The 27,955-nt window shown below is 39.5% G+C and overlaps 2 long non-coding RNA genes across 2 annotated transcripts; one reads left to right on the plus strand and one right to left on the minus strand.

Annotated features, from left to right (window-relative positions):
- The first annotated feature begins 484 nt into the window (after nucleotides 1–484).
- On the plus strand, nucleotides 485–1,712 carry LOC124290782. Its single transcript, XR_006902034.1, has 2 exons — nucleotides 485–589; nucleotides 1,014–1,712. It is a non-coding gene; the product is annotated as an uncharacterized LOC124290782 (long non-coding RNA).
- LOC124290783 lies at nucleotides 1,682–27,955 on the minus strand. The gene is made up of 4 exons (XR_006902035.1): nucleotides 27,945–27,955; nucleotides 26,625–26,636; nucleotides 16,687–16,690; nucleotides 1,682–1,768 (listed from the first exon to the last, which is right to left on the minus strand). It is a non-coding gene; the product is annotated as an uncharacterized LOC124290783 (long non-coding RNA).

Consider the following 27,955-nt stretch of genomic DNA (forward strand, 5'->3'; position numbering starts at 1 on the left):
CTGGTGTCTTGTAGAGGGTAGATACGAACACCTCATCCCCATAAAATGAGGAAGATGTCAGATACATCTGCATCCTTTTCGTGTAGGCCCCTGTCCAGAATTCATGAACTGTAAAATAGGGGTAAACATTACGGCTTTTGTCACATGAAGTGTGAGCAGTGATAGGTAAGCCGGGTGACGTCACTCATTCTTGAAAGTTATATTGTGTATTAATGCGCCACTGTGATAAGAAAATGTAATTAATCTATTCGATCCTAAAGATTTTATGTTGTGTAAGAAACAGATTAATGAATTCGTGTCTGTCAGATACTCGTGCTGTAATCTTTATATATAATAGGAAAACACAATGGACATGCGCTATAATCCACACACTAGGACATGTTCAGAGCGCAGTGGTGAAGGACATAAATATCCTATTCCTCAAGTGGTTTCATGAGTGTTTGGACAGTTGGCTGCGTGAAATAAAAAATATCTTGGCTATAGTTAGACCTTACGTGGACACCACCAGATATAGCGACACGACTTGTTCCAACTATTTGCGCAGTTGTCCCTGACTGGTATGACGTGGTTGCATGTTGTGTGCCGACCAGTACACCATGACGAGCATCGAATTGGAATATCAAATTCTCGACATATACAAAGTTTTAAAAAATCAGACATTTACTGGAAAATACAAGGGGTATATCAAAAATGCTCAAACAGGATTCAGTCGACGTGTTGTTGAGGTGGAACAGGGTAGTTCAGCTGACAGTTTGAAAGAAATAAAGAAGAAGGCCAACTCACTTCATGTTTGGAGTGGGATAACAGATCCACAAATGGACCGTACTTCTTACCCTGACAGATGGAAAACATGTATTTGGTTTGTACTGGAGAAAGAAACCCGCCGGATCCCTCACCGAGGTGATCGATGTCAGGTAACTGTTGTTGACGTCGGTACGTTTGAATGTTATCGGTATGCAAAGGGCGTAAACATAACTGCTATAATCAGAGAGGCACCTTTACAATGAGCTCAGGACAGAATTCCATGTCACGCAACTGTAGTTGACGTTGATACCTTTCCGTGTTACCAGTAGATGATGGGCATAAACATAACCGCTTCAATCATAGAGGAACCTTTACTTTGTATTCAGGATTGAATTCCATGTCGCACAATTGAATGTTACCACTAGACGATGGGCGTACTGATGTCAACAAGGAACATCAGCTACCTTGTGTGGATTGAACCAAACATGATTGTGATAACTAACTCTGTGACTGGCTTACAGTTTACGAAGGTGGAATCGTTGGGACATGACATGCTTTGTCGCTTCTCTATTTATCGAATGTAAAATTGCCAATAACCAACTGCCTTGAATTTACAATCAGCTAAACAACTGTTACTTAAAGTTACGTGTCAACAGTCGTACGGGATACAATCAACACATACAACATGGAACAATTCAGGATGACGTCAACCACTCACTACCTTTACTGTCACCTGGAAGATATACATGCACGTGTTTGCTAAAATACAATAGTTTACTGGATTGTGTGAACATGACTTAAACCACAATAGCACGGTGCTTTTATGAACCAGACTGATGTTCAAGGTAGAAATTAATTTTGTTGAACAACTCTAATTTTGAAAGGTATATTTTGCTGTGATTGTTTGAAATCATATATGTTGATAATTCTGAAGTCCTATGTATAAATATAGTGTGTTGTGATCTTTATCTCATGAACATTTGTGTTGTGTCTTGGCGTCATAATCTGAGCTTCCTTTCTTTACCTGTTTTGAACAACTCTAATTTTGAAAGGTATTATTTTGCTGTGATTGTTTGAAATGATAGATATTGTGGATTCTGACGTCCCTATTTATAAATATAGTGTGTTGTGATCTCTATCTCATTAGCATTTATGTTGCATCTTGGCGTCATAATTTGAGATTTTCTTAGCAATCGATCTCTCTCTCTCTCTCTCTCTCTCTCTCTCTCTCTCTCTCTCTCTCTCTCACTCTCTCTCTCTCACTTCTGGCAAAGACCCGGTGTCATTGCAGATTTTCAGTGATCCAGTCATATGGAAATATATCGGCGGATAATCGAGAGTGGTCGTTCTCTCGCGTTGACTTTCAATATTCACCCAATTTCATTGCATAAAACTTACAGTACACGTGTAATTAACACGTACTAATAAGGCAAAACGCGCTTACGTAACAGCACATATTCAAATAGTTCTCTGTGTCCCTTAGTCTTGAAAACGCATGCTGTGCTTTCGTGACCAACTGTTATTTTCCTGTTATTCTGGGAAAAGCCACATAGTGATCTTGGTGACAAATAGCTTTGTTGTACTCTACACACGCAGCCATAAGTCCAAAGACATATCATATTACAGGGTGGGCATTCATTTTTATTTGCAAGCCTGCAGATATACCGAGAACCAGTCTAGTGCAATTCTGATTTATCCTTTCAAACTTAGTACCATGAACCTTTATAGATATACAGAGAGAGAGAGAGAGAGAGAGAGAGAGAGAGGGAGAGAGAGAGAGAGAGAGAGAGAGAGAGAAAGAGGAGAGAGAGATTTAGTTATTTGGAGTCACGCATCTGTAACCAACGGAATATAAAACATATTACAATGTACATAGCAAAAGTGTATATTAAAATGTAAACAGATGTCCGGCCCCATGACCTATGAGACACTTTTTACATATAAAACAATAAATAGCGATAAAAGACCTTGTCACATTAAAACAATACAAAAAGATATATTAGAAATTGGAAGGACAGAGGGCATATATATATATATATATATATATATATATATATATATATATATATATATATATATATGCGGCATATACATGTATTCATATGACTGCTTGACGTCTCTTGAACATTGTTGTTAGTGTCATTGGTAGATGCGGCTGTAAAATATCACACTGCAGCAAGAAAATAAAATTCATTTCTTCGTTATAATCTACAAAGGATGGGTTTATTAGCTCTGCTTCATTCCACAGGGTAGACTTAAGGTCTGAATAGAATTCACAATTTACTCCAAAATGTCGTTCATCTTCAATGGTATTTGTATTATTGCAATATCTACAATTTCTATTGTCAAGCGGAATAGGAGGCCAGGAGTAACGGCCAGTCTCTATAGCTAAAGGGACATAACCACTCAGGAACTTGGCGAGAATGCTCCTTTCTTCTCTTTTCCAAACATGTTTTACATAAGGGCAAACAACAGGATCTTATTTAAAACATCTATAAGTTCTTAGTTTACTACCATTCATTTTCCCGGTGTCATCCCACACTTTGAGACTGATTGCTTGTTTGTTGTTTAACGCCACACTCAGCAATGTTCTAGCTATATGACGATGATCTGTAAATATGTATGGACCAGGCGATCCAGTGATCAACAGCATGAGCCTCGATCCAAACAATTGGGATACGATGGAATGTCTCAACGAAGCCGAATAGTGATCTTCTGTCAGGTTACGGAAAGGGAGTCTCGACCAGACGACCCAGAATGGATCAACAGTGAGCCTCGACCAGGCGATCCAGTGATCAACAGCATGAGACCCGATCGATCTACGACAATTGGAAGATACGATGGTATGTCTCAACGAATAGTGATCTTCTGTCAGGTTACGGAAAAGGACGAGTAGTGACGAATGGGCAGTACGTCACTAGCCTATATCATATTACAGGGCACAACCACGAGCAGGTTACAACCAGGAAGTGCTACCTGTCGACCAGGAAGTACATCAAACCACAACACCGACTATAGCCGCACCTGTGTCAGAGGCAGGCGTATACGCGACAGAGAGGCTTCTAACATATCTTATCGTTAACAACGAAATGGGAAGAGATTCAGCCCAATGGACGACTGATTTCATTAGACAAAATAGTTTCGTTTGATTATTATGATTTGAAATACCAAAATCAGACTTGATAAGGTTCTTTCTGGATTTTGACCCGTGAAGATCCGGGTTAGAATTATTCGTCAGTAACCCATGCTTGTCGTGTTTCAAAACAAGCATTTTAATGCGAAACAAATACAAGTGGTTTAACTTGACAAAACAACTGTTTCAACACTTGACAAAACAAGTGTTTCAGCGCTTCACAAAACAACTGTTTCAACGCTTGAAAAAACAAGTGTTTCAATGCTCGACAAATACAAGTGATTCAAAGCTTGACAAAACAGGTGTTTCAGTGCTTGACAAAAGAAGTGTTTCAACACTTAGCAAATACAAGCGTTTCAACGCTTGACAAATACAAGTGTTTCAACGCTTCACAAAAAGTATTTCAACGCTTGACAAAAACGTGTTTTTCAGTGCTTGACGAAAAAACAAAAACAAGTGTTTCAACACTTGACAAAACAAGTGTTTCAAAGCTTGACAAAAACAGGTGTTTCAACATTTGACAAAACAATGATTTGAGTGCTTGAAAACCAGTGTTTCAACACGAACAAACAAATACAATTTACGCAACAATGTTTGATAAATGTAAGTGTTCAACATTGCAAATAAAAAACATGTTTCAACGTAACATTGACAAGAACAGGTGTTTCAACGCTTGACAAAAACAAGTGTTTCAATGCTTGACAAATACAAGCGGTTCAACACTTGACAAATAGAAGCGTTTCAATGCTTGACAAAACAAGTGTTTCAATGCTTGACAAAACAAGTGTTTCAATGCTTGACAAAACGTGTTTCAACGCTTGACAAATACAAGACATTAGTGTTTCAACTCTTGAAAAACAAAACAAGCGGATTCAAAGCTTAACAAATACAAGCGGTTCAACGCTTGACAAATGCATGTGTTTCAACGCTAAACAAATACAAGCGGTTCAACGCTTGACAAAATGCAACGCTGTTTCAAGCAGTTCAACGCTTGACAAATGCAAGTGTTTCAATCAACACAAGTGTTTGACAAACAAATAGAAGTATTTCAATGCTTGACAAAATATACGTAAACATATGTACAGTTTAGACCAACAATGGACAGACGATGAGATAATTGTTGGTTGGTTGGTATGTTTAACGAAGCATTCAGCAATATTCCAGCTGTATGGCGACGGTCTGAAAATAAATAAGTCTTGACCAGACAATCCATTCGTCAACAGCATGAGCCTCAATATACGCAGTTGGGATACGATGACATGTCACCAAGTCAGTGAGCCTGACCACCCGATCCCGGCAGTCGCCTCTTACAACAAGCAAGGATTACTGAAGACCAATTCTAACCCGGATCCCCACGGGTTAAGAGATGTTAGACGTGGATCTGATTACAGCCACGACCCAAAGGTTGTAATATGAAACTCTATGGTAAACAATGGCCTAACTGATGGCTGTTAAGCATGAATTACACCATGTGAAATAATCAAGATTAGCCTAAACGATAGGTAAATAAAAGCCACAAAACCCTTTCCACACCTATGAGAATTGTCTACTGAAAGCATAATCGATTGTAGTCAACACCCAACACTCTAGAAAGTGAACTAGACCAAAATCTATTTGAAGAGTTCTCTTCCAAACGACAGACTATATCGTGAACATGCGTTTGTAAATGGCAGGAGCACGTGATGTTCCACAGATATAAACTGTCACAAAGAGTGAGTGAGTGAGTTTAGTTTTACGCCACACTCAGCAATATTCTAGCTATATGGCGGCGGTCTGTACATAATCGAGTCTGGACCAGACAATTCAGTGATCAACACCACGAGCATCGAACTGCGGAATGGGGAACCGATGGCATGCAAAAGCAAGGCAGTTGTTCACCTGAAAACCTCTGGAATTAGTGAACAAGCCGTGTACTTGGCACATTTTCATGAACATGGCTGGGTATTATTGGGTTTTTTCATAAAAGTAAGTGATATATTTTTTACGCCCCCTTTGGCAATATCCAAGCTATATCACAACGGGGATACAGAAATGGGTTTCGCATTTTGTACCTATGTGGGGAGTCGAACCCCAGTATTCGATGAGACAAGCGAACGCGTTAACGTCTAGGCTACCTACAGTGGCTGCTCATTAACCAACCACTTGTTTTGAAAGGTAGGAACCCGTGAACATCCGTGTTAGAATTGATCTTGAGTAACCCGTGTTTTCGGAAGAGGTGACTAAAGGGATCGGCTGGTCAGGCTGGCTGACTTGGTTGCCATTATGTCATCGGTTCCCCAACTCCGTAGATCGAGATTCATACTGTTGATCACTGGATTGTCTGGTCGAGACTCCATAATTTACAGACCGCCATATAGCCATATGCCGAGTGCATTGTTGAAAAGCTATTGCCGAGTGCAACGTAGGAATAAAACTTAAGACACGTTTCGACAGTGAGCTGATTCTACGGGCTAGTCGCTTCTGTTGTCTTTGGTCCTATTTGGCAAGGGGTGAATGAGTGTGCACCGCTATCAGCAATATTCCAGCAACATCACTGCAGGGGACACCAGAAATGAGCTTCACACATTGTACCAATGTGGAGAAGCGAACCCGGGTCTTCGGCGTTAACGCTTTGACTACAAGGCTACCCACCCATATTTGACAGGTAATACACAAACTATATAGCGAATGAGTGTATCACCGTTGTACACAAACCGCCTCTGTGGTGTAGTGGTAAGAGCGTCAGCCCGGAGAGCGGGAGGTCGCGGGTTCGATCCCCGACCGCGTCATACCAAAAGACGTTAAAATATGGTACTTGTTGGTCCCTGCCTGGCGTTCGGCATTAATGGGTACAACAAGGACTGGTTCGCTCGGAGTCAGTATAATGTGTCTGAGTGGGGTATTCATGCTTCACTGCAGCATGGTATCTCAGTGGGCTAGCACTATAAAACCAGCTAAAGTCTGGGCTAGTACAAGCAGCCGCACATACACGTACACACGCATGCACGTCGTCATATGAGCGAAATATTCTCAAGTACGACGTTAAACCCAATTTCACATCACCTCACCCGTTGTACACAATATTCCAGTTATACCATGACATGTAAGCTTGACCTTGGAGGAGAGTCTAAAACCATGCAGGTCTCAGACGTTTCTCACACTGCTGAAACCCAAGAGCCATTGTCTTGTGCTGTAAATCTAAAAGCCATATTAATGATTATTCGAACTAATCCACGATCACGGGTTTCGCGTCAGCCAAAGGGACGCAATTCTGCATAGTCAATTGTGGTGCCATAAAAGATGGAGCCAGCCGTGCCCCCATCCACATTTGAATAAAATCAGCAGATTGATTACATTGAGTTTATTTCCAAATTGCATATTTACAAATAAAAATAGTGAAAGATTAATAAAAAATATCAAACAATGTCAAAGTTCACCTGGATTTGAACGACACAGCAACTACGATTTTAAGGCCCTTTCGGCAGTATTCCAGCAACTTTACATATTCACAAACAATCACATTTTAAATTTAGGAAGAAATTGTAACCATCATGTTTACAAGCCTTTTAAGATGCCTGGTCTACCTAACATGAACAAACTGTTCCAAGGTGGTAACCAGACTCGGTGAGGTTCCTTCTGGGTTCAATAACCAATAATAATCAATGATGACCTGTGACAGAGCCGGAAATATAAACCACAAAATGCCACCTTTGCTGATATATATGGCCGTAAGGTGAAGTAAATCGATCATAGAATACGCTCTCTGTGACCTTAAAATGGATACTGGAACGAATGAAATCGAAATATTGAAACTTAAATTAAATACAAATTAAAACAACAACACATCTAGCTCTGAATTTACAAACTATAATGAACGGCACAAACTTCACAATAGTCTACATGGCAAAGGCCAGTGAAATTTGAGAAGTAGCAAGAAAACGTAAGTTAAGCAGTGATGTTATAACAGGAACTATTGCAACAATAAATCTGACTAATCCACTTCGGAGTGAGAGTGGAATTACGCCGCTTTTCCACCAATATTACTGCGGGGACACCAGAAACTGGCTTCACATATTGTACTCAGTAGACGTAGTGGGGTCACGATATGGCTGAAATATTGTCGATGTGACGTTAAATAATAACTCACTCACTAGAAGTAGTGGGAGTGTCAACGCTTTAACCACTTCGATCCAGAACTATTTGTTGTTTATCGCCGCACTCAGCAATATCCAACTATATGGAGGCGGTCTCTCAATCACAGAGTCTGGATCAGACAGTCCGTGACCAACAACATGAACATCGATCTGATACGATGGCATGTGTCAACCATCCAGCAAGCCTGACCACCCGGTCTGGTTAGTCGCCTCTTACAACAAGCATGACCAATACTATCCCGGCTATTCACGGGTCCGATTCAGAACTGAATAAATGGAGAATATGTTTATTGGAAATTCACATTGGTAAATGTCATGTCTATGGAATGTTTATACACAACACTGGAGGATCCTGACCCACAGACCATATATCACTCATCCCAAAGAATCATTTTTTACACATGCGTTAACAGCCGCTCCCAAAAAGCATCTCTTTGATCATTCATCTCTGACCATTTGATAGTTAGACAGGCCTGCATCATACTGTTGACAGAATGAGACATGTATCTGTTCTCAATGTCTTCAAGAAGAACCAATACCAGAATCTCCTTGTGACGCTCCAGACGCTTCCGGACTAAGGACATCTCGAACTGCGAAGCTCGGTCCTTGAAGAAGCTGTTGGATAAAACTGCAATGACTTTTCTACAGCGTCTCAGGTTTGTCACTACATTATCAACCACATATTTCTTGGGGTTAAAGTCTCTTTGGCGGAAGCATACTTTTTGTTTTCCTTCATTTTCTAACTTGTCCAGTGCTTCGTATCTCACCCACAAATAATCTTCATCGCTGTACAGAATGTAGACATCGTTTTCTCAGAAGAGGAATAGATTCTGAAGATGAAGATTTGTGAACGATCAAGCAGCAGTACCTAATGTTCCGTCTGAATCTGTAGCCCCAAGCCAAAGAAACACAGGCAAATAAGCACAGTCCCAACGATGAAGTAATACACGATGGAAAACCTTTTGCGAGTTTCAGAACAGTCTGAACTGTTAATAGACGTTATATCCACAAGATTCGAGCCCCTTGAAAAGGAACGTTTGAACATGTATATTTAGACAGGTGATTTGAAAACTTCGTTGTCTCAGATAACAGCCAGTACTTGAGCCAAAATAAATCACAGTTACAAACAAAAGGATTGTTTTCAAGATGTACATGATGTAATTCTTTTCTCACCGAATTGGGAAAAGCTAATCTACTTAGAGTCTTAATGGAATTGTTGGCAAGGGACAATTTCCGAAGGTGGTGATTGCTGTCAAAGAAATTGTTCTGGATGTCTTGTATTGAGTTCTCACTTAGATGCAGTTCTTTAAGTCTGCCCATTTCTGAAAAGACACTTGGTATTTGTCTTAACCCACAACTTGTGCAGTGGAATGACTCTATTGTGTTCATTGCTATTCCGAGAAGGTATCTAAAGAAATATTTATCACCTCTGCTAAAGTCATTGCCAGAGAGTTGAATTATCCTGATCCTGGTGCAGTTAAAAAATACGGATGTATTGAAATAGTATATGTTTGAATGAGACAGATCTAGATTTGAGAGGTTTGGGTTGAATACCTGTCCTTGTATTAAAGATTTGCTTTATTGTGAGATATAACCAACTTTTCAAGCCCAACTATACCTTGAAATGAGAACCTTTTGATACTCCTAATTACGTTTCCTGACATGATTAAATTTGTCAGGCTCCGGAGGCAATGAAAATTTCCAGCAACTAGTGTATAGATACAGTTATAGTTTATCGTTAACGTCTTTAGGTTTGGAAAGGAGGGCTTTTTAGGATGATCCACACACATTATGGGTATTTCAGTTAAGTTATTGTGATCAAGAATTAAAGTCTGCAAGCTTTCTAACTTAGGAATCATATGATATCTCTTCCATTCAATTGCATTGTGCGAAAGGTTTAAAAGTGCCAACATTTTGAAGGAGACAAAGGGAGTAACATAAAAAAAATTTCAGTTTATTTTGGGCGAGATGTAACTCAGTGAGACTCTTTGTCTGTAGACCATGAAGGAAGCTGCCTTCTAACCCGGCGTCACTGATATTTAATCTGTTCAAGTACAGATGTTCAAAAACACCAGGAAGTGAATGAAACGCCTCACCTAGTTCAGCTAACGCGATAGGGTTATCACTTACATTCAGGTAAAGAAGGTGAGTTAGGTTTGCGAAGGCACCTGCAGAAATATGTGCAATGTGATTGTGTGTAAGATCCAGCAAATATAGGGTATATTGGCTAATGTTTTGAAAGGTACTGTTTGTGATGGTCTTCAAATGGTTGTGGACAAATGCAAAACGGTAAATGTCCCCAGCCCACAGTAGACGTGGGACGTATTGCAGCCTGTCCTCATTGTACTCACAACTACCTTTATGCAATGTACACCAACACCAATTATGAAAGCAGTAAATAGAAAGACATTCCTGGAAATGACACACTGACATTAAGCACAACACACTTATAAAACACCGGGTCCAACGTATCTCCATGTTTGTGAAAATGTCCAAAGAAAGTGTTGCAATAAGGCTTTGTTTCCTGATGTTATTATTTTAACAATTTAGTCTAAGTCCAGGACAGCATCCAGTTGCAGTGTTTTTTGTAATATAATTCCTTTAACTGACAACTTTAAGTCAATTTCTTGAAGGGTTTCTATAGTGTTAAAACCGTATGCCACAGAATTGATGTATGGATGCTTCCAGACCAGACAATGCTTGGCTTTCCCCTGCAGCTTCAACCTTGTCAACAATAAAGTCCTTCTGGAAACACAACGACGTCGTCGACGACTGAAATCACTTTTTCTGTATTTCTCTATTTGCCATTTTCTATCACATGAATCACCACGTTGTAATTGAATTAAATTAGCTACTGCCTCAGCATTGTACACTGTGTTTTAAAAAAACACCATCATGGCACATAGTCATATTCGATTCGTCCGAGAGAGATAGTCGTAATGATACTTCAATCAAAGACTCCTCAAAGACGATAACACCCTGATCAATTGACAGGCACTGATCGTTACAGGGTTTACTGTTGGTATTTAAGCCACACTGGAATGTAACGGTATGTGAGAGTTGAACTAGCTTGAAGACATGGAGCACCATGAACACAACAGAAATTCGAGTCCTACCATCTAGTGATACTATCCGTTAAATCCAGGACCAGACAGTCAGGTCGGCATCAAGATACAATCACAGGCTTGCCTTTGGATACGCTGTCCAAGCTCCTCCGAAAGGCAGCGTTGCTGTGCAGATTTGACTTGTTCTTATGCCCAATGTGAATATCCGCAAATACGTCATAATTTTCTTCCTGATGCTTTTCGTGACAGTCAAACACAATGTGTTGGTCGCCAGAGTACAATACAATCAAACCCGGATAATGTATGGCTCACGTTATATAGAGAGCCGTAGTGACAATTAAAGTTTCATATTGCATGGGGCTGACCTGGCTAGTCTTCTTACAAACAGGAAGAATGATATTACTTCTGGGGATCTTTGAACACAAATGTGTCGATATTGTGGGCACAAACGGACATACTCAAATAGCTGTTGAGAGCAGTTTATCGAATCAATGGTATCCTTGACTACCACACACCACAAGGAAGGAGACAACGGACAGAGAATATCGTTATATAAAATATATACTATCACAAAAATGGGGAATCATGAAATATAAATATAACATTGCTGTACGTTTATGTTTTATAGAACGTGGCGTCTCTCTAGTGTGGTGATCTACCCACAGTTGCTGGTGATCTATATAGCCCGTTTTATACTGTATTGTCTTGCATTATAGTATAAGTTTTAGTTAAATGCTAGTTTTATATCTCTATCTTTGATACAATAGTAGTTTTACTGTTCATGGTAAACAGTTTTATAGGTTCTGATATTATTGATCTTTACTGATAATTAATTGTTCTCGTCATGATATGGCTGAAATAGTGCTCACTTACTATAAAACGTAACACCCAAACACACCCAATGGTTTATACGTGCGCACAGTGCGGCGCAACCACGTGCCTGGGATGTCACTCCAACGCTGAGTGAGCGAGTGAGTTTATTTTTACGCAGCTTTGAAAAATATCGATGTTAACGAAACTATATGTTTTTAGATATCGAGAATAGATGAACAGGCCAATCAAGAAAAATTATCTTGTGGGTCTGTGCGATGATTGACCACAAGAAAAGCTGTAAACAAACATAACGTAACATAAATTACTCTGACTCTACCGACATAATATAAACGTGGGTTTGGGGTTTCGGTTGGTGAACCACCGACATGCTAACATGGGCGAATTAACCCATATGTATGTTGGTTCTTTCATGACACTAAATATAACAAAACTTCCGTTGGATAAAATTTTGCAGCAAGCTTCAAAGCAAAGAATACGCGCTACCGACATATCAAAAATGCCGACATAGAACCAGATGTTTGCTTCTGACGCTACAATATAACTTACTGCAGTCTTAAAGAAGGTTAATACTTATTGTAAATTCAGTGTTATTTAGAATACCTGCACAGATACACCTTGATTTAATATCAAATTTGAAAGCACCGACAGCCAAAATGTCGGCAACAGAAATTGTCCCAGTTAACTGAGAATTAGTGAGATCTGCTCGAACAACTGTCTTTGCACGGTGGATTAAATAAAATAGTCAAATAAGTCAAACAACAAATGAATTTTACTACACAGCTCCAATACTTCTTTTCTCGGAGGGTTTTCCTACACCGATGCTTAAACTTGTAATAGATCAAGTCCTGAAACTTCAAACAACTGAAACTTCATCTCAGTTAAGAGGCTCACAGATCGAGTATTGGGGTCGCGCGCTAATCTGAAGTACGGTAATCCGATGTTTTCATAGCAATTCGCTTTCGCGGCACTTCTAGCACAACTTTGATTTTCGCTCTACTGGAAATATGGAATATTGAAATTTCGCTTTCCCGGGCCGAACCCATCGATGACCATTCTCGGCGGAGAAAGATCGTCCGGATCAGCTGATCGCTGAGTGACTCAGTGAACTTGCTCTGAGCGAGTGGGAATGTGAGTGAACTGTACTTCACTGTGTTGTGAAGAGTCCACGTGCTACGTGCGAGCTAACCCTCTGTTCAGAACACTTTGAGCTATGTGTTGTTTCATAACATTTTATGTACACGTGACTTTATTTCACCTCCATTTGAAAAAGGTCATTACCTGTAGTTACGCTTTAACTGATACAGAAGATCGTTTATTTGTTTCTCAATTACTCTCTTCTCTTCTCGCCATGTTTGTTGTTCTTATGTATTCGTGCGCCAGAATTGAGTTTTGACGTGTACGTTGAGAACAACAGGGTCGTTTGATGGATTATATTATGACTGTTGATCTATTCATACAATGACAATAATAGGTTAGCATCTGATAAATAACATATGTTGTCTGGATTTTTATGTCTTTTCGAATACCGAACTATGTCTTATCTGTGTGCCTGAACAAAGATGTTAACCGTCTTTAGTGGACAGTTGGGAGAATTTGGATTTTGTTAATCGCGTTTTCTCGGATTTATATTGTTTAGTTATAATTTTTTTAAATTGGGTTATATAATAAGTGTCAAACATGATGTGTCATCTCGTCAAACTATGAGCGAAAATAAAACTTATTTCACGTCACTCAGTGTTTCATGTGCCAAGTGAAATGTGTCTGAAAAGATCGATGATATATATTAATGATATATAGATGATACATAGAAATATGGGAAGTACATTAATAATATTTATTACCTACGAGGGCAAACATATCGGGGTTCTTATTTTTCATACGATGCCCTAGGTCGAAATATCACTTTGTCATGGTGACGTGACGTCATGAACAAGGCTATGACGTCACGTTTCTTCTGTGACGTTGCGCTCTACATGCGGCGACGGCGGGCAGCCTGCCTGTTTGGGAGTGGGTGAGTTTATTTTATTAGTAAATCGCAGATACCTGCTAAATGATAGATAGATAGGATGATGGAGGTGGAGGATAATAGATATATATGGATGATAGGAGATTGATGATAATATAACAGACATATGATGGGCGAAACCTGTAGATCTTAAATAGATGATAGATAATTTATAGATAGTAGATACTAGGCAGGTGTAAGATTAAGGATAAATAGGTAAATAATGGATTACAGGAACATTGATAAATAGGTTATGGCTGAAAGTTCTTCGTTCTTTAAAAGAAAACCATGTAATATTTACAATCTGTCATGGCGGTCTAAAATGACTAAGACGATCTTGTGGGTGCCATCATGAGCATAGATCTACGCTACTTGGATACAATAACATGTAACAAAGTCAGATCCACCAGATCCCGTTACACGCCTGGTCCTATGGATGCATAAATGGATGATTAGTAAATTGGGTGGCTGGCTGGCTGGCTGATTGGCAAATTGGGTGGCTGGATGGATGGATGATTGGCAAATTGGGTGGATGGATGGATGGATGATTGCTAAATTAGGTGGATAGTTGGTAAAAAGGATGGACTCTTGCTGAATTGGTTGGATTGATGGATGACTGCTAAATTGTGTGGGTTGATGGATGATTGCTAAATTGGGTGGATGGATATTTGCTAAATTAGGTGGATGGTTGGTAAATGGGATGGACGCTTGCTGAAGTAGTTGGATTGATGGATGACTGCTAATTTGTGTGGGTTGATGAATGATGCTAAATTGGGTGGATGGATGGATTGTAAATAGAGTGGATGGGGTGGTCAGACTCGCTAACTTGGCTGACACATGTCATCGTATCCCAACTGCGTAGATTGATGCTCATGATGTTGATCACCGGATTGTCTTGTCCAGACTCGATTATTTACAGACCGCAGCCATATAGCTGGAATATTGCTGAGATGCGCCGTTAAACAACAAAGGTGTTATTTCGGAATTGTGTTTTTTACATGATATTTGGAAGAAGGAACAACTGGGTTCATTGCTTAACGGTATATTACTAACCTACATGATCACTGACGCATATGGATAAAGGAAACTGATATATTCGAACATGAGTACAGTTATGAATACACAAATGCCATTTACAAAGTGATCAAATGTAACATACGTTACCCTCAGGGTGTGGGTTCGAAGGGACTTAATCCAGCAAACATTCTAGAATCTGTACTTTACTAAGAAAGTGTAATAGACATATTTCTAAATGGAATTTGTGTTATCATAGCTTTCGTTCGTGGGAACCGTGCCAATTTACATTTATCGGAGGAGTACACAAAATTCACAGTCCAGACTACCAGTTGTCCGACTTCCGTTTTTTGTGGAAGCCATTGTGACTGAGCGGGTTAAAACGACTATACTTTTTACATCGTCTTCGTTATTTTAAGATTGCCTCAACCATATCATCATTATTGTACCAGTCGTTTATTCAAAGTATTTAAGTTTTCCAATGTACATTGCTGGTATGGGGGTATGGCTGTTCAAAATCGATGTGAACGTTCCAAAATTTGTAACACCGCAAGTACAATTACTGGAGTTAAAATGCAAGATATCGGCACTATTTACAAGCAGCAAGTTGAAAAAAGGCACATAAACATTTACATGACAGCACTCATGTCCTATTTCCTTAATTGCAACTTCTTCCTTCTGGCCGACGACTGCGCACGCCGATATTCAGACCAAACAGGGCTCAAAATTCTTTCATCCCAGCAAGCATCAGTGTTTTAAAGGAATTATTTTAATGTTTGTAAATCCTTTTAAATAACTTTATCAATTGTTTCAAACTGTAATCTTAATATACATTTAGTGCTAATTATAATGTCGCCACTATAGCAGTAAATCTTAAATATATTATTATTTATTTATCATGTATATTTACATGATATATTGGGCGTTGTTGCCAGCTCTTTTATACTACCCATCAAAAGATTAGACTCACCTAAAGTACTCACTATGTGTTATGTATGCATATATGGTTTCATCGAAGATGAAGTTCACTACTAATAAAACGTGGTTGAACCAACTGCAAACCTTATGCAGATGAATTGCACGAGGATCATAAATCAAATTGCTGAAAAGAATGTGCAAACATCGGACATGTGAACAGCTGCGATTTGATGAAAAGTTGCCTTAAGAATTCGACAATTTTCACTGTCTTTCATCATTTATTGAACTCGTGACAATAATGTTTCCAACGTTACGACTTTGTTTTACAATACATCAGTTCATGTGTAAACAGTACCTTTAAACAGTGTGGAATATTTTGCAAAATATGACATAGAATTTGCAGGATTCATGTACAGGTGAATCGGGGAAATTCAGTGGAGACATAAAGATAAAACATATTGAAGAACGCCAGATCACACTGTACTTCTTACCCAGAAACATGAATATCATGTATTTATCGTTATGCGAGAAATAACGACCGAGGCAATGGGTTTGAAGAGAACAGCTACAATCATTGAGGAACTTTGTCAATTCCGTGTCACGCAACTGTAGTTGACGTGGATATATTTCCGTGTTACCATGGACAATGGGCGTAAACATAGCCGCTATAATCAATGAGGAACGTCAACTACCTTTTGTGGATTGACTTAAACACGATTGTGATGATTACCTCTGTAACTGGCTTACAGTTTACAAAGGTGGAATCGAGAGAGATCACTGTCGAAAACATCAAAATGTAATCCCCACAGTAAAAAAGCTTCAGTAAAATAAATAAGTAACATTTCTACATGTAAATATACCACCACTTTTAGAATGGAACGAAATATTACCCCTTAAAATGTCTTCGATAGGAACTTGTTGTGTTGAACCAGGTATTGATCTGGTCCCTTACTTCTAGCATTGTTTGTATGGTAGCAGCAATAATGTGGTGTCTTCCATAAAAAAGTTATAATGATGGCGGTTACTACTAATAAAGTTTTGCATTCGTGACCAACTCGTGTTATTCCGGGACAGGCCGAATAGCGACTCGTGCCACACTTGAATGATTTCATTTAGGCGTATGAACATCAGAACTACTTCAAACAAGAACGATAACTCTATCCCTGTTTGATTCAAATGGTACCTTATATCACCGAAGCTTTTGTTTATCGTATTGCTTTTTCTATCATATACTTATTTCGCTTAATGAAGTAAACCTCTCTGATACAACTAAAAGAAGGAGGGAAAATATTTGTTAAACACATATTCTAATGTCGTCCCCCTTTCGATGCTTGTTATGTGCGAAAATACGACAAACCAGTCAGAACGCTCTGTGATTGCGGTGCTTTGATAAAAAACAATCCCGATTAATAAAATCGTTTATGGCATTATGGCATTGTTTAAAAGATCATGCATAATATACATCGTCATATTGACAGTACAAATAACATAGCTAACAGAAATGTGTTCTCTCGCGTGATGTTTTTAGTAAGGATAATGCCAGGGAAGGAAAGCGATTCAAATACACTCATGTGAGTTTGTTTACATAACGGCTCTCATGGGTCCAATTCAGTGTACTTCTGACGATCTTGCTAGCTTGTTTCGGAGATTGCTAAATTAGGTGGATAGTTGGTAAAAGGGATGGACTCTTGCTGAATTGGTTGGATTGATGGATGACTGCTAAATTGTGTGGGTTGATGGATGATTGCTAAATTGGATGGATAGATGATTGCTAAATTAGGTGGATGGTTGGTAAATGGGATGGACGCTTGCTGAAGTGGTTGGATTGATGGATGACTGCTAATTTGTGTGGGTTGATGAATGATGCTAAATTGGGTGGATGGATGGATTGTAAATAGAGTGGATGGGGTGGTCAGACTCGCTTACTTGGTTGACACATGTCATCGTATCCCAACTGCGTAGATTGATGCTCATGATGTTAATCACCGGATTGTCTTGTCCAGACTCGATTATTTACAGACCGCCGGCATATAGCTGGAATATTGCTGAGATGCGCCGTTAAACAACCAAAGGGGTTATTTCGGAATTGTTTTGTTTTTACATGATATTTGGAAGAAGGAACAACTGGGTTCATTGCTTAACGGTATATTACTAACCTACATGATCACTGACGCATATGGATAGAGGAAACTGATATATTCAGTGTTTTAAAGGAATTATTTTAATGTTTGTAAATCCTTTTAAATAACTTTATCAATTGTTTCAAACTGTAATCTTAATATACATTTAGTGCTAATTATAATGTCGCCACTATAGCAGTAAATCTTAAATATATTATTATTTATTTATCATGTATATTTACCTGATTTATTGGGCGTTGTTGCCAGCTCTTTTATACTACCCATCAAAAGATTAGACTTACCTGAAGTACTCACTATGTGTTATGTATGCATATATACATGTAGTTACATCGAAGATGAATTTCACTACTAATATAACGTGGTTGAACCAACTGCAAACCTTATGCAGATGAATTGCACGAGGATCATAAATCAAATTGCTGAAAAGAATGTGCAAACATCGGACATGTGAACAGCTGCGATTGGATGAAAAGTTGCCTTAAGAATTCGACAATTTTCACTGTCTTTCATCATTTATTGAACTCGTGACAATAATGTTTCCAACGTTACGACTTTGTTTTACAATACATCAGTTCATGTGTAAACAGTACCTTTAAACAGTGTGGAATATTTTGCAAAATCTGATTTAGAACAGTTGACTGAAGTCAGTGGCTACATTTACACTAGTGAGTCCAAACTTTTGATGGGGAGTATAGTAATATTTGACATAATATATGTATGGGTGTTTGGGTGGTCGCATGTTTTTGAGTATTGTTTTCAATGTAAACAAGCAACCGTGTACGGTAATTTCCTTCTGGATAATAAATTATCTTATCTTATATTTGATCAGAATGTACAGGTGAATCAGGTAATTCAGTGGAGACATAAAGATAAAACATATTGAAGAACGCCAGATCACATCGTGTTTGGAGCGGGATAACAGATAACACTGTACTTCTCACAGAAACATGGATAACATGTATTTATCGTTATGCGAGAAATAACGACCGAGGCCAATGGGTTTGAAGAGAACAGCTACAATCATTGAGGAACTTTGTCAATTCCGTGTCACGCAACTGTAGTTGACGTGGATATGTTTCAGTGTTACCATGGACAATGGGCATAAACATAACCGCTACAATCAATGAGGAACGTCAACTACCTTTTGTGGATTGAATTGAACACGATTGTGATGATTACCTCTGTAACTGGCTTACAGTTTACAAAGGTGGAATCGAGAGAGGTCACTGTCGAAAACATCAAAATGTAATCCCCACAGTAAAAAAGCTTCAGTAAAATAAATAAGTAACACTTCTACATGTAAATATACCACCACTTTTAGAATTGAACGAAATATAACCCCTTAAAATGTCTTCGATAGGAACTTGTTGTGTTGAACCAGGTATTGATCTGGTCCCTTACTTCTAGCATTGTCTGTATGGTAGCAGCAATAATGTTTACATAACGGCTCTCATGGGTCCAATTCAGTGTACTTCTGACGATCTTGCTAGCTTGTTTCGGAGATTGTACGTGCGCTTTCCACTTTTTAAAAAAAATGTATGAATCTGGGCATATTTTCGTCTGACTATTTGGGCTCATTCTTATTTTTTGTCCCAGCGTTTTCATTTTTAAATTCTAAGGGGTTTGGCAGCCAGTTTACGCGAATGTTCAGTTTGAGAAATATTTTACAGTCATCTTTGAGTACCTGCTTTGGTATTTAATGTAGCTGAAGAAAAGATAATTTTCTTTGCATATTCAATCAAACAAATCTCATTTGTGATTCTTAAACCTTATTTAGAAATATACATTTGGAAACATAATGTGAACGGCTGGTAATAATAACTTAGATTGTGTGTTTAACAAATATTTTCCCCCTTCTATTTGTTGTATTCGTGTACCAGAATGTAAATATTGTGTATTTTAAACCTAGGATATAATTTAGTTAAGCAATATAACAACCCTTTGAATTAACACAGCACTCTACTAATCCCTTGGTTAAGTTATGTAAGCCTGCATTGGGTTCTATTTTACTTCAGACTCCTGGTCCAGCCACGGCTTGGCCAGTGATTGATTTGCTATTGTTTCTAGAGCATGTGACCAGATCTGGATATTTATGTACCCCAACATTCTTTTTCCTGGTCACTGCTACAATTTCAACTCTTGACTGCAACAATTCCAACTCTGTCTCCTTTATCACAGCACTGAACTTATTGGGGTAAGTTACTTTAGATGTCTTGGTATTTATATTATCATAAGGAGGTTAGGATATGATGTTTTAGTCTAGTTAATTTATCATTTTAATAATATGTCTGAAATATATTATGTGCTGTAATATCATCTACATGATGATATGATGTAAATATTCTATATGCTTAATATCATGACACACTGTTATGTATTATAATTAATGTAGACTATAGTGTATACATTGTAGATTAGGTACATATTATGGATGACATGAGAAAGAGTGTACGTGTGCGTGTGCATGTGTGTGTGCGTGTGTGTGTGTAATATAGATTGTATTTAATTGTGTTATTTTATTATATTAGGTCTTTGAAGTACTCATTTGCCACCGGTTGTTTACCGGTAGACTGGATTACCTGCGTCCCTGAGACGAGGTTAGTATTTGTGTGTCAAGGAAATGCATGGGTTATGTTCTAAATGTTATGTTACATATCAGATTTTCATCTGTATGTCTGTAATTTGTAAGATAAGCTTATATTTATACTTAAATTGAGTAACCCTTGTGGTGTGCAGAAAATATTAAATGTAATTATATGTTTACTATATACCAGTAATTTGAGATGTTTCTGTTTTATTTCAAGGGTTTTATCACCTGATCCAAGACAATAAATCCCTGAACCCTCACAAGAATTCGTCTGTTCTCAAATCATGACGTGATACCGCTGTTACAATGGCATCCCTGGTGGGATTCAAGTTTGTCTGTTGGAGAAGCCCAAAGCTCGACCCCTAAAGTTGACAGTGCTAGCATGGACGTCCATTCAGCATGGCCGATCGGTGACTCCCAATGACAGTATCTTTAAGCTGTGTCCTAGTTACTGAAGAAAGACGGAGCACAGTTGTTGATACTATGAGCTCATAATGGAATAAGTTGTTTATTCACTTGAATCTGAAGATTGTATCTGAAGATTGGTGGAAATGTACTAATACAGTCCGTGTTAGTAAACAATAAGCTTTTTGACGTTGACATCAGTTGTACGGAATACATATTCCTTGGTTGACTAGTCTGCGACTTCGTAAAGTATTTGCAGCTCTTCTGTATCTCCTGCTGCCATAATACTTAGCCAGCATATGCTGTCATCTCTCACGTGAGATTAATTAGTTTGCATTACTTAGTTTAGATTAGTTAGTTTAGATCAATTAGTTTAGATTAATTAGTTTAGATCACTTAGTTTAGATTAATTAGTTAACATACTCGTTAGTGTCAGTTTCCCTGATTAGTTCCCGATTGTCATAATTTGTATATTTTGTCACGTAGACTTATTCTTGTTTAGTTTACGGTGGTTTAATCCATCTTAGTAATCGAATTTGGTATTAAGCGTTAACACGATAATCCATAAAAGTGTTTATTGCCGAGTAAGTTGATATCTTAACTTTGTTGATTTCTGGGTAAGTATGTACTTTCCTAACCTCCTTTATATCCAATAGTGGTTAGTATTACATGGGTTTGTTTGGTAAGGTACAGCACCACACATCTTGGTTCTCCTGTCCCATCTCTGTCCTTTGGTCTCTGTGTATTTGGGGTAGAACCATATATTTGTGGCATAAATTGTGGGTTAGCAACTTTGTTCACATTAATACCTTACTAATCTATAAGCATTAATACCACCACCGTTAAAACATGTGGTACTTCATAATTTCCATGTAAATACATGTTGCCTCAATCATACAACATGTAGTTTACAGCTACTTCTCTTTACATTGTGTCATAAGACACATCTAAATTACCCAACGTGTAATCTCGTTCATTGTTTGCGCTCACATACAATTTACGTGAGGATTTGTCCCTGCATCCTGGTGCTGCATCAGTCTAATTACGATGTCTTATCATCCTTTTGATCTCATATTTTCTTTTACTGCATACTTTGATAGTTGATAATTGCACAATGTCTCAGTTATCCTCTTCAGAGCTTGAATCTTTTCTTGAAAGTTTCAAGAAGTTAGGTGTTATACCTAAAGTCAAGACTGAAGAGGACCTGAGAGAATGGATAACCGGCATGGTGGCTATTCAGGGAGCTACTGCAAACCCTTCTCCCTCGCCCCCAACTCCACCCACCCAGAATTTGGCAGGTTCACTCAGCGTCAGGCAACCTCCTCGGGTGTCTGTTTTCTCTGGTGATCCTACTTCTAAGGGTGAGACACCTTTTGATGTTTGGTTGTATGAAGTTGACAGTTTATCAACTGATTTATCCTACTCTGAGGAGGAGATTAAGCAGTCACTCGGGAGAGCTCTTAAAGGAGATGCTGCACGCATTGTTATGAGGCTTGGTCATGCAGCCTCACTCACTTCCATTCTAAACAAACTTAAGAGTGTATATGGCTCTTCTGTCATCGAACAAGGCAGAAGCTCATGGCACAATTCTACAGTGCAAGGCAAGGAGACAAAGAAGATGCTACTAAGTGGGGCTGTAGACTGGAAGACATGCTTGACAGGCTTGTTGCTCAGGGTCATATTCAGCCGAGCAGATCAAGCCCCGTGCTCAGGATTGTTTTCTGGTCTGGACTCAGGCAGGAACTCAAGGACTCTTCTGGTCACAAGTTTGATAGTATTGATAATTTCGACCAGCTTCGGGTTGCCGTGAGACGTATTGAGCACGACCATGAACAGAGGAAACTGGAGACCCATAAGAAACCCATCCCAGCCAAGGCAGTGACCCAGAGTGATTCAACGTCAGAGGTATCTATGTTGATTGGTATGGTCAACCAACTGTCTGCTAAGATTGACAACATGGAGACCAAGATGAGCCAGATGTCATCCCCTCACTTACAACAGCAACAGAAGAAACAAGTTATTTTTTCTGATGACACCACTCCCAAGCCGCGGAACCAGGAATATTTTCAAAGGACAAGACAACAGCCTCAAGACTTTGAGCTGCAATCCCGTGTACAGTGTTACAGGTGTGGGCAGTATGGCCATATTTCTCGGGGTTGTAGGGTCAGGCTTGACCACTTGAGGCATGGTAATTTAAATGGGAGAGGCCAATGTCAAGGGCAGACATTAGGTTCTTTTAGACAGAGCCCCACAGAGTTTGTGTGTCCTACCATACCAGCTGGTTTAGTTGGGACTGCAAATGAAGCTATGGTTAGCATCAATGGTGTTTCCAACAAAGCCCTTTGGATACTGGGTCATCAGTATCAGCCATTTCGAAAGATTCTATCGTGAATATTTACCCTCCTTGGAGAAAAGCCTCTTTCTGACTTCATTCACATAGAATGTGCAGATGGTGAATGTTTGCCTTACACGGGTTATGTTGAAGTTTTAGTTGAAACTCATGGTTTGTCCCTGGTCATGCTTCTACTTGTCTGTTTTGGTTGTCCCAGACAGTCAGTATAATATGACTGTACCTATCTTGCTGGGAACCAACTATCTCATTCCTGTTCTGACTCTTGCAGGAGTCTGTTGGACCCTAATTTCCTTCAGTCAGTAGCAAGATGCATACACCCTGGTATCTTGCATTTAGGTGTATTGTTCTGCAGGATAAAGTACTTATTAGGAATGATGGGAGACTAGGACTGATGAGAAGCTGTGAAACATCAAGATTAGTGGTACCACCTAATACTACTGTGACGGGCAGGACATCAGTCTATAAGGAACTGCCTTACCGAGACAGTTGTGTCATGATTCAGCCCACTAAAAGAGCTTCCATATCACCAGGACTTGAGATAGCACCAGCTTTATTCCGTTTTCAACAACAGAAGAAAATTCAAGTACCAGTTCAGCTTTCCAACTTAACTAATCAGACAGTAGTTGTATCCCCCAAGTCCATCATCTGTGAACTTCAGCCAGTTCATATTGAGAAGCTAGCCCCATTCGACTTGCAACAGGTGGTAGCTGACAAGAAAGAACACCCCCTGGACAAGGTCAAGATTTCTCCTAAGGTCACAGAGGAACAGAGGAAACTTGGTGAAGATTTACTGCAGAAATACAGTGACATTTTCTCGACTGGGGACCTGGATATTGGACGTTATACCGAAGTGAAGCACCGAATTGAACTTACAGATAATACGCCATTCAAGCAGAGACATAGACGCATCCCACCTTCGATGTTCCAAGAGGTAAAGGATCATCTACAGCAGCTGCTTGCATGGTATTATCAGGAGATCACACAGTCCTTGGGCTTCTAATGTTGTCCTCGTTCGCAAGGCTGATAACTCTCTGAGACTATGCATTGACTTCAGATCGTTAAACCGTCGGACAGTGAAGGATGCGTATGCTTTACCAAGAATAGAAGATATTTTTGATCGTCTTGCTGGCTCAAAATTCTTTACTGTCCTGGATATGAAGTCCGGATATCATCAGATTGAGATTGATGAGGAGCACAAGGCAAAGACAGCCTTTACGGTCGGCCCATTGGGTTTTTATGAATACAATCGCCTACCCTTTGGACTAGTTAATGCACCAGCAACTTACCAGCGGCAAATGGAACACATGCTAGGGGAACTGCATTTGGAGATCTGCATGCTTTATCTCGACGACTTGATTGTGTTTTCGGATTCCTTCGAAGAACATCTATTACGCCTGGAGAAGATCTTTCAGCGCCTGAGGGAGAGTGGACTCAAGTTAGCAGCCAAGAAGTGTGATTTCTTCCAGGAACAAGTCAAGTTTGTTGGCCACATTGTTTCTGCTGACGGAATTCAAACCGATACCGCTGTTACATTCGTTTCTTAGTTTTAATTCTTTTAATGAATAATTAAAAACGAAAACAAAGATATCGGTTCAATATACGAGTGCTTCGGTGATATCAAGTCCCATTGGAATCGAACAGGAATAGAGACATCGTTCTTGTTTATAGTAGTTCTGATGTTCATGCGCCAATGTGCGATGCCTCCACTTGTCCCAGAATAACACGAGTTGGTCACGGATGTGTTACCCGTGTTTTTCGGAAGAGGTGACAAGCGGGATCGGGTGGTCAGGCTCGCTGACTTGGTTGACACATGTCATCGTATCCCAGTTGCGTAGATCGAGGTTTTATACTGTTGAGCACTGGATTGTCTGGTCGAGACTCCATTATTTACAGACCGCCGCCATATAGCTGAAATATTGCCGAGTGCATTGTAGAACTAAGCTCACTCACTCACTTGAAACGTAGGAATAATGATTAAGACACGTTTCGACAGTGAGCTGATTCTACGGGCTAGTCGCTTCTGTTGTCTTTAGTCCTATTTGGCAAGGGGTGAGTGAGTGTGCACCGCTTTAAGCAATATTCCAGCAACATCACTGCAGGGGACACCAGAAATGAGCTTCACACATTGTACCAATTTGGAGAATCGAACCCAGGTCTTCAGCGTTAACGCTTTGACTACAAGACTACCCACCCATATTTGACAGGTAATACACAAACTATATAGCGAATGAGTGTATCACCGTTGTACACAAACTGCCTCCGTGATGTAGTGGTTAAAGCGTCCGCCCGGAGAGCGGGAGGTCGCCGGTTCGATTCCCGACCGCGTCATACCAAAAGACTTTAAAATATGGTACTTGTTGGTCCCTGCCTGGCGTTCGGCATTAATGGGTACAACAGGGACTGGTCGGCTCGGAGTCAGTATAATGTGTCTGAGTGGGGTATTCATGCTTCACTGTGGCATGGTATCTCAGTGGGCTAGCACTATAAAACCAGCTTAAGTCTGGGCTAGTACAAGCAGCCGCACATACACATACACACGCATGCACGTCGTCAAATGAGCGAAATATTCTCAAGTACGACGTTAAACCCAATTTCACATCACCTCACCCGTTGAACACAATATTCCAGTTATACCACGACATGTAAGCTTGACCTTGGAGGAGAGTCTAAAACCATGCAGGTCTCAGACGTTTCCCACACTGCTGAAACCCAGGAGCCATTGTCTTGTGCTGTAAATCTAAAAGCCATAACAATGATAATTCGAACTAATCCACGATCACAGGTTTCGCGTCCGCCAAAGGGACGCAATTCTGCATAGTCAATTGTGTTGCCATAAAAGATAGAGCCAGCCGTGCCCCCAACCACATTTGAGTAAAATCAGCAGATTTGATTACATTTAGTTTATTTACAAATTGCATACTTACAAAACAAATAGTGAAAGATTAATAAAATAATATCAAACAATGTCAAAGTTCACAGGGATTTGAACGACAGAGCAACTACGATTTTACGGCCCTTTCGGCAATATTACAGCAACGTTACATATTCACAAACAATCACATTTTAAATTTAAGGAGAAATTGAAACCATCAAGTTTACAAGCCTTTTAAGATGCCTGGTCTACCTTACATGAACAAACTGTTCCAAGGTGGTAACCAGACTAAGGTTCCTTCTGGGTTCAATAACCGATAATAATCAATGATGACCTGTGACAGAGCCAGAAATATAAAGCACAAAATGCCTCCTTGCTGTAATATATGTAATATATGTCCGTAAATCGATCATAGAATACGCTCTCTGTGACCTTAAAATGGATAATGGAACGAATGAAATCGAAATATTGAAAATTAAATTAAAAACAAATTAAAACAACAACACATCTAGCTCTGAATTTACAAGCTACATTGAACGGCACAACTTCACAATAGTATACATGGCAAAGGTCAGTGAAATTTGAGTGGTAGCAAGAAAACGTAAGTTAAGCAGTGATGTTATAACAGGAACTATTTCAACAATAAATCTGACTAATCCACTTCGAAGTGAGAGTGGAATTACGCCGCTTTTCCACCAATATTACTTCTGGGACACCAGAAACTGGCTCCACATATTGTACACAGTAGACGAAGTGGGGTCACGATATGGCTGAAATATTGGCGATGTGATGTTAAATAATAACTCACTCACTAGAAGTAGTGGGAGTGTCAACGCTTTAACCACTTCGATCCAGAACTATTTGTTGTTTAACGCCGCACTCAGCAATATCCAACTATATGGAGGCGGTCTGTCAATCACCGAGTCTGGATCAGACAATCCGTGACCAACAACATGAACATCGATCTGATACGATGGCATGTGTCAACCATCCAGTAAGCCTGACCACCCAGTCCAGTTAGTCGCCTCTTACAACAAGCATGACCAATACTATCCCGGCTATTCACGGGTCCGATTCAGAACTGAATAAATGGAGAATTCACATTGGAAAATGTCATGTCCATGGAATGTTTATACACAACACTGGAGAATCCTGACCCACAGACCATTTTTCACTCATCCCAAAGAATCATTTTTTACACATGCGTTAACTAGTTGCTCCCCAAAAAAAGCATCTCTTTGATCATTCATCTCTGACCATTTGATAGTTAGACAGGCCTGCATCATACTGTTGACAGAATGAGACATGTATCTGGTCTCAATGTCTTCTAGAAGAACCAATACCAGCATCTCCTTGTGACGCTCAAGACGCTTCCGGACTAAGGACATCTCGAACTGCTGAAGCTCGGTCCTTGAAGAAGCTGTTGGATAAACTGCAATGACTTTTCTACAGCGTCTCAGGTTTGTCACTACATTATCAACCACATATTTCTTGGGGTTAAAGTCTCTTTGGCGGAAGCATACTTTTGCTTTCCTTCATTTTCTAACTTGTCCAGTGCTTCGTATTCACCCACAAATAATCTTCATCGCTGTACAGAATGTAGACATCGTTTCTCAGAAGAGGAATAGATTCTGAAGATGAAGATTTGAACGTCAAGCAGCCGTACCTAATGTTCCGTCTGAATCTGTAGCCCAAGCCAAAGAAACACAGGCAATAAGCACAGTCCCAGCGATGCAGTACACGATGGAAAA

The sequence above is a fragment of the Haliotis rubra genome, unplaced genomic scaffold, assembly GCF_003918875.1.
Source record: "Haliotis rubra isolate DU_JTF1 unplaced genomic scaffold, ASM391887v1 Scf474, whole genome shotgun sequence".
Classification (NCBI taxonomy): Eukaryota; Metazoa; Mollusca; class Gastropoda; order Lepetellida; family Haliotidae; genus Haliotis; species Haliotis rubra.